The sequence below is a fragment of the Dendroctonus ponderosae genome, unplaced genomic scaffold, assembly GCF_020466585.1.
Source record: "Dendroctonus ponderosae isolate FM_Combo_2020 unplaced genomic scaffold, Dpon_F_20191213v2 Dpon_F_20191213_12, whole genome shotgun sequence".
NCBI lineage: Eukaryota > Metazoa > Arthropoda > Insecta > Coleoptera > Curculionidae > Dendroctonus > Dendroctonus ponderosae.
Genome location: NW_026017316.1, coordinates 1,501,267 through 1,509,824, shown reverse-complemented (window position 1 = coordinate 1,509,824; position 8,558 = coordinate 1,501,267). Strand labels below are relative to the sequence as shown.

Below are 8,558 nucleotides of genomic sequence, written 5' to 3'. Positions count from 1 at the left end.
AATTTTTCACTGGATTAGAGATAGTGGCAGCACAAGCTGACAAATAACTATCCTAAGAAAAAGCTGTTAATGAGCGCTTGCTCAAGTTCCTTAGCTGGTAACTCAGTGGTTTCAACCGAGATTTTCAATCAGGAACCTGAAGTTTAAAGATAATTTAATTGTCTTTAATTTATCAGTCGACCAATTTTTCACTGGATTAGAGATAGTGGCAGCAGAAGCTGACAAATAACTATCCTAAAAAAAAGCTGTTAATGAACGCTTGCTCAAGTTCCTTAGCTGATAACTCAGTGGTTTCAACCAAAATTTTCAATCAGGAACCTGAAGTTGAAAGATAATTTAATTGTCTTTAATTTATCGCTCGACGAATTTTTCACTGGATTAGAGATAGTGGCAGCAGAAGCTGACGAATAGCTGCACTAAGGAAAACGTGCTTATGAGCGCTGACTCAAGTTCCTCAGCTGATAACTCAGCTATTTCAACAGGGATTTTTAATCAGGAACCTGCGTATTAAAGATACTTGATTTATCTTTGATCGAACTCCCCGCCGGTTTTTTGAGGCACTGCAAATACTGGCGCTACACTCAAAACTAGTCAAACTCCCAAAACAAGCAATTTCTCCCAACAAACCCCCCATGCGGCCTCCCCATCCCCTTCGGGCTGCACGAATTAATTAAGTTCCATATGTGGACTCCAAAGAACATCCCCCGACTGATCATTTAATGTAGACATTCATATTAGGGTAACAACAATCGTCGCTGACTGATAATTCAGCTCCAGTTGAAGTTCGGTCATCAGTCACACGAAAATGCGAATTAACAGCAAACCAAAACCCGGCAAATATCAATTAATCAGTCAAGGCGACGTTGCCGCATCTCTCGGCTGAAAACCGGCAGCCGTCCGCCCATTGATTCAATTCAAATGACACAAATAACGTTGACTGATGAGATTCACCAGCGGTGCGGTTTGTGCTTGGCAGCACATTCTGGAGTTATTTGGCAGTTTTCGAAAAAACGCCTCAAACACTTATTGAAGGCACAGGCTTTGCCTTCCAGACCCTTTTGAGGAATCTGAAATCGGCCCACCCGTTGCAGAGCCATGGGCAGAGGAGTTTGAGTGGACTTGCTAAGGCACTTTTGCCTAAGCAGTGGGTTTCTTTGGCTTCTAGCTCCCTTATTTGAGCCACCAGGTAAAAATCGCCCGCACCAAAAAGGAAGCTAGGCAAACAATCTTTAAAATGAGCATAAAAAGTCGAAAATCCGCCCACTAGTTCCGGAGCTATGGGCCAAAGAGGTTGAGCTCACCTCCAAATGCCTCCCCAACTGTTGCCATAAAAAAGAGTTTCTAAAGTCCACAGCTTCGGGACGTTTTTCCGCAAAATTCGCCCAAACTGCAACTAAATAAAGCACCGGCTGGTCCAAGGAAGCACAGCAAGCAATTTGGGCCAAAAATTGCAGTTTTAACACTTCAGACCGATGAGGGAGGCGAATTTTCCAATCACCCTGAAAATTAAATTTTGCCCCACTTGACCCTGATGGGGTTTTTTCGAAACGCCTTTTCTCCAAACAGACGCAAACCAACCACACACCACAAATTCCTAACCTCTAAAGAGATCGAAGCCAAAAATGGGCAACTTCTTTGCTTTTTATGTGTTATCGGAGGTCGATCGGCTGCACTGTCCTCATTTCAACTCCAGTGGAAAATCCTTCTAAACTTAACTTAAAGCCAATGAACTTCTCTTGAAAACTGGTTTTTTGCGTTGGCAATTGGATGAAAGGCGACTGAGTTATCAGCAAATGAGTTTGGGAACACAAGCAAGTTTCACCTTTTTTGTAGCACCGACGTTTCTGCCCTCCTGCTGTGATTGGTTCAATCCCAATCAATTTTTTTTGCAAACGTCAAATAAAGACAGTGAACTTGTCTTCACAACGATGGTTTTGCGTTGCCAATAGCGCAAGCCGCACACGAGTTACAGGTGAAAGAGTCGTTGAAAACATTGGGTTGCAGGCACTAACCTTTCTCGGCTTCTACTGGCTCTGGCTCAACTCTAATTCAAAATTTCTTTTACAGCAAATCACAGACAGTAAACTGCGGGTTAAAACCCAATTTTCAGGTTGCCCATCATGTGCTGTCTGACTGAGTTAGGAGTTATTCAGAGTGTCGACACATTAGGTTTCACTTTTTGCTTAGCGCTGATGATCCTGCGCTCTTGCAGTCTCTATTTCAAATGCCAGAAACTTTTGGTGAAATCTCGAATTAAATACAGTTAAATTATCTCTCGCCACACGGTTTGTTTTTACCAATCAGGTTAGGTTCAATGGAGTTACCAGCTTTAGAAGGAGTTTGTGCACAGAGTGCGTAAAGCTTTTTTTCAGTTCCGGTATTTCGAGGCTCCTGCCGTCTCTATTTGGAATCTACTGGAAAATTGCTTCCAACATAAATTAAAGACATACAAATTTACTTTAAGAGACACGTTTTGTGTTAAAAATCTGTTTAGAGATAACTGATCTACGAGGTAAAGAGTGTGCAAATTTGTTGAGTTAAATTTGTTGCTGAGTATTAATGTTTCAGGGCTTCTACTGTCGTGAGTTCAAGTCCAACAGAAAACTTGTTGAACCATAAATTAAAGACAGTGAAATGGTGTTTGAAACACCGGGCTTGAGTTTCAAGTTGGTGGAGGGCCAACCGAGTTACGAGTTAAAGAGTTGGTGAGTTTAGTAGGTTACAGTTTTTCTTGGTACTGATGTTGGGGCGCTCTTGGAGTTTTTATTTCAAGCGCAACGAAAACTTTGTTCAATCATTAATTAAAGACACTGAAATTGTCTTTAACGTGGACTGCTTTGGTTTTCCATCAGGCTGGGAACAACTGAGTTATGAGCTGAGGAGCTTGTGAACAGATTAAGTTTAAGTTCTTCTGGAGCATCGATGTTGCAACGCTCCTGCTGGCTTTTCTGCAAGGCGTGCGAAAAATTCATGCCCACATAAATTAGACAGTAAGACTCTCTTTACTAGACAGCAGCCCAGTTTCTACTCGCTCAACTGGCGACTGAGTTACGAGCAAAAGAGTTGTTAAACACAGAAAGTAAAAAACAATTTTTTGTACTGATGTTTCAAGTCTCTAGCTTTCGATATTTAAAACCCCAAAAAAAAATTCTTAAGCACGTGGATTGAAGCCAAGAAAATTATCTTTAAACCCCACTGTCCAAGTTGAAAATCGGGTTTGTTGCTCCTGAGTTTCCAGCTTAGGAGTGCGCCAACAGCTGAACTTCAACTTTTTTCTCGCGTAGTGCCATTCTTTGGCGTCTGCTGTCTCTATTTGAAATCCAATCAATTTGCTGCCCAAACAAGAATCCAAGAGGGTCAACAGATCTTTACAATGCACTTTTTTAATTATTAATAAGTTGCGCGGTGACTGAGTTACGGAGGAAGAAGCATGTGAACACGTCAAGTTATGTTTCTCTCTAAGCCCTCAAATTCCCCCCGCTGGTGCTGTCCCTATTTAAACTCCACTAAAAACTTTGTTGGGACATAAAATAAAGACAGTCAACTGGTCTTTACCATGCATACCCGAAGTGGCCTCTGAGTGCAAAATCTAGTGAGTTACCAGCGGAAGAGCTGGTGAACACTTTCAGGTGCAGTTTCTGCTGAGTGTCGCTGTCCATTAGGCTCTAGCAGTCTCTATTTGAAACTTGCCCAACATTTTCTTTCACAGCAAATCGAAGACAATTCCATAAGCTTCGACATGCGCCTATTGAGTCGCCAATGGGTTGACGCTCAACTGAGCTGCGAGCCAAAGAGTTGGTTAACACTTGAAGTTAAAGATTTTGCTCAGTTCTGCAGTTCCTGCGGCTCTGCTGTCTTTAGCTCGCGGCCACTGAAAAAATCCGCAGGAGCTCATTTAAAGCTGGTTCATTTGTCTTGCACCTGCGGGTTTGATGGTGCAAATCCGTCCACTAATAGGGGAGAAATGAGCAAAAAACCATTGATTCCACTTAGAGGTTGCCAAGGCATCCCGGCTTCATTAAGACTCCCACCTCACAGTGGACAGAGTAATACGGGACAGTTTTCCAATTGGAAACTCCATTCCGATGAAAACTCCCTCGTATTCTGCCAGCTAATTTCTCCATTCCTGTTGCGAGCGGTGTGTGTGTCCAGTTCATGGAAAAACTGCCGCTCTTCCATTATTTATATCCACCTTAAGCAGCTGAGAGTTATGAAGACAAATGGTGGGCGCAGACAAGTTTCATTTATAAAAATGGCAGCTTTTCCCTGGTTTACTCCTTTGGAAAACCGGGCAATCATTCAGTTTGCCGTAAATGGTCCATGTGAGTTATGTTAAATATTTATCTTCCACTTAAGCACGATCAATTAGATGGACGATCGTTTGCGCGCCCTAAATGGATGTTTTGGAGGAAGCGAAAAAAATTGCGCCACTAATGGGGGCTTTCCACTACTGTCCAACCTAGCAAAAACGCGATTTTTCTTCAAACTGGGGATTTTCGGAAATATGGCAACAGCGTCAACGCATAAACCATCTTCACAACTGACGCAGCATTGGGCTGGGAACAGTGGGGGCAAAATTTGTGAATTTTCCTGTAAACCCTGAACATTTTCCGGTGGTGGCAACGTTGCCTGAAGGGGCGGGGGACAATAAATGGCCTCAAATTTTGCTCTAAAAACGCATTTTTTTGCCGAGCTAAGGCGAGGAGCTTGGCAAAAGCACAGGTATACATTTTTCCTGATGCTTCTCAACTCTTGGCAACACTGCATGCAAAAATTCCCCCTGAGTTTACTGTCTGTATTCGTGCAGTTTCCACCTTTTCTGACATGTGGATGTTGGAATTTAAGCAGTTGGGCTTTTTCAGTAGACTTTGGAAAATTGCGGAACAACGGCAACACCGCAAAAATCCCCGATTTTCACCAATTTTTAATTGCCTTCTGTGTTAATCAGGAGAAGGGAACTAGTTCAAGCTTTGCGGGAAGGAAAGCGTAAATTTTCGAAATATGTCAACGGTGCAAACCGGATTTAATTGGGTTTCGGCAACAGCGCTTGCGAGTTAAGTTGGCAAATCCCCTCTCATATCATTGGCAGTAGGCCAAACTGGTGTTACCACGTTGGGAATAGTCGCTTTTGCCTTCAGGACATCATTGGGCCGTTCACAGGACGTGTGTTTTTTGCCGAAAAAAGCCTGAGTTTGGCAACGTGGAATCAACCAGAAAATGCCCGTTTACTGCGTTCTAATCACGCGAGTTAYTTGTTTGCGACCACTATGTTCTTTTAGCGTGGTTTTAACGTRTTTTTTACCTTATTTAATCAGGTGTTGGCAACRGCGTATGCRATTTTAAGTGAAAACTGGTATGGTGGAATAAYCCCATTGGAGAAAAGTGAGGTTGTGCGTGCAAAAACAGCCGTTTTGGCCTCTGATTCATCAACGGCACGTTYCCAGGACGTTAGTTTTTGATGCAAGAMCACTCAATGTGGCAACGAAAAATTTACGSACAAAAAAGGGGCAACTGGAGTGGAATCAGACAAATTATTTGCCTCGAAGGACTACGTACTTTTGACGTTGTCTTAACGTACTTTYACCTTATTTARTCGSGTTTAGGCAACGGCCTAGGCAATGTTTACTAAGGTTAAAAGTGAGCTTGTATGTGGAAAAATAGCCGTTTTAGGCATTAGAACATCAACGGGACGTTCCCAGGACGTTAGCTTTTACTGCATAAACACTCAGTGTGGCAACAAAACAAGTTTTACTGAAAAATGGTATGGCGGAAGAATTSCATTGTTRAAAAKTCAGGTTRTCCGTGCAAAAACTYCCGTTTTGGGCKTTGGTACATCAACGGGACGTTCCCAGGACGTTAGTTTTTGTRGAAAAACCACTCAGCTTGCCAACGACACAAATTTATCGGCTAAAAAGCAGAKAAATCGTGTAAAATGTCGCGCAGAATATTCGCTTCCGAATACAATGCTATTTTAACGTTGATTTAACGTACTTTTTAAGTCTACAGCAACGGTTTGAGTGTTTTTTCGTCTTATTTGGGCTCCAGCGGGAGAGTTCCAATTTTGACTGAAATTGAAGCGTAAAGTTGGCGGAAAAAAGTTACCTTGAGCGTCGGTACATTAACGGAACGTCCGCAGGACGTTTTTTGTTCTGGCAAAACCAGTGGATTTGGCAACGCGCATTTGGACCCAGTGGCCGTCACCAGGAATGAAATACCGCTGTTTTTTCCTTTAAAAAATCACGTTATTTTAAGGTATTTTTTACGTCACCGAGCTCTGGAGCTCGGACTTCAGTTGGTTGAGACAAAAATATTTATTTGGGAATTTTGGCAACAGCGCTAACCGGATTTAGATGGGTTTTGGCAGCAGTGCTAGCAATTTTTATTGAGTAGCGGTCTACGGTCTTAATGCCAGTGGAGCAACAGACGCCGACAATGCAAAAACAGTCTATTGAGGTGTGGGGACGTCACTGGGACGTCCACAGCACGTCCAGGTTGGCGTAAAAATACGGAGTTTGGCAACGTGGCATCATAGACCCAATGCCGTCACCTGGAAGAAAATTGCGCTACATTTTTTATTAAAAAAATCACGTCTCTATAACGTTCCTTTAAGATATTTTTCACGTAAGCGAGCTCTGGAGCTCGGACTTCGACATTTGTACTCAGGGTTTTAGTTGGTTAAGACAAAAATGTTAATTCGGGAAGTTCGGCAACAGCGCATGCCGGATTTGGTAGGGTTTTGGCAACAGCGCATCAAATTTTTATTGTAAATTCGCCTGCTGTCTGAATGACAGTGGAGCAAATGGCGCGGCAAATGCATAAATAGTCGTTCAGTGCTTTTGCACGTCATTAGGACGTTGACAGGCGTTCCAGGTTGGCGCAAAAAGGCGGGGTTTGGCAACGTGGCATTATGGACCCAGTGGCCGGCACCAGTAAGAAAATTGTGCTAGATTTTTGCTTTAAAAAATCTCGTCCTTTTAACATTCTTTTAAGGTGTTTTTCACGTAAACGAGCTCCGGAGCTCGGACTTCGACATTTGTCCGCAGGGTTTCAGTTGGTTGAGATAGAAATGTTAATTTATGATATTTGGCAACAGCGCAAACCGGGTTTGCTTGGATTTTGGCAACAGCGCATCAGATTTTTATTGTAAATTCGCCTGCTCTCATAATGACAGTTGAGCAAAGGGCGCGGCAAATGGATAAACAGTCGCTCAGGGCTTCGATGCGTGATTTGGACGTTCACGGGACGTCCCCAGTTGGTGTAAAAACACTGGGTTTGGCAACGTGGCTTTCAAACGCCAAGTGATTGGTAACTGGATCCCAATCACGCAATGGTTTTTAACGTAGTTTTAAGGTACTTTTAACGTCCCGGGCCTAGTTTTGAGGCTATTTGCGGCCCGTTTGAACGGCTATCCAGTGGGAGATCCACGTGGCACTCAAACGGTAACAGAAATCGATGCTTAGGGAAAAACGGAAACCGTGCAAATTGCGTCAAACGCATTCTTTCGCACCGTTGCCGTTCGGCCGGTTTATCTGGAAAGTTCCGAATCAGTTGATCCGTTACCCCACCAGTCGCTTTGTCGAGATAAATGTGTCGTCGCAGCTTTTGTTTGAAGATCGGCATTGGCTGACAAAGAGACCGGCTTTGTTCGCTTGTAATTGGTCCGCCCGTTCCCCCACCCCCCAAAAAACAGGCCGACTTGATTAGGGGGCTCAATGCGGCTACAAAGTTTATTCGAATTGTACTGTAAGGAAAGTCGGCATGGATAATGGAAAAGTGTTAATTCTTCTAAGTGGCAGTCGTCGAGCCGGTTAATTGTTACGCTAATTGCGTTTGCATAGGGGCGGCAATGTTGCCGCTTGTTCGAAATTGTGCTTTTATTGAAAACAACGCGCCATTTGGCGCGGCTAATTAATCAGTCGAGAGCTCTCTAATCACTCTAAACTGACGAAATACTACTCAGGAAATCGGAGTCAATTTGGTTGCTTTGCGATGTTGCCGCGCTTAGCTTTTTTCAGAGATTTCAGCAATCACCGCCAGAAAACCCGGAATTCACTCCTGACATATTTTGATGCAAATTTGTGCCACTCTGGCAGCAAAACCGAGTCGATTTCGTTGCGTTGCGATGTTGCCAACGCTTAGTTTTATTCATAGACTTCAGCAATCACTTCCAAACAACTCGTAATTCACTCCTGACATTTTTTGAGACAAATTGGTGCCACTCTGGCAGCAAATCCGAGTCGATTTCGTTGCGTTGCGATGTTGCCAACGCCTAGTTTTATTCATAGACTTCAGCGATCACTTCCAGAAACCTCCTGACATATTTTGATGCAAATTAGTGGCACTCAGGCAGCAAAACCGAGTCGATTTTATTGCGTTGCGATGTTGCCGGCGCCTAGTTTTATTCATAGATTTCAGCAATCACGTGTAGAAAACTGGGAATTTACTGACAAAATATTTTGATGTAAATTAGTGCCACTCTGGCAGCAAAGCCGGGTCGATTTTGTTGCATTGCGATGTTGCCGGCACTTAGTTTTATTCATAGATTTCAGCAATCACTT

At 43.3% G+C, this 8,558-nt stretch overlaps 1 protein-coding gene across 1 annotated transcript in view; it reads left to right on the top strand.

The window, feature by feature from the left end:
• Positions 1-2,573: 2,573 nt before the first annotated feature.
• LOC109533971 (cilia- and flagella-associated protein 251) overlaps positions 2,574-8,558 on the top strand; it is a 27,643-nt gene continuing 21,658 nt past the window's right edge. Inside the window, exon 1 of the mRNA XM_048663114.1 lies at positions 2,574-2,705. The gene's annotated coding sequence lies outside the window, so the exon portion shown is untranslated. The remainder of the gene's footprint in view (positions 2,706-8,558) is intronic.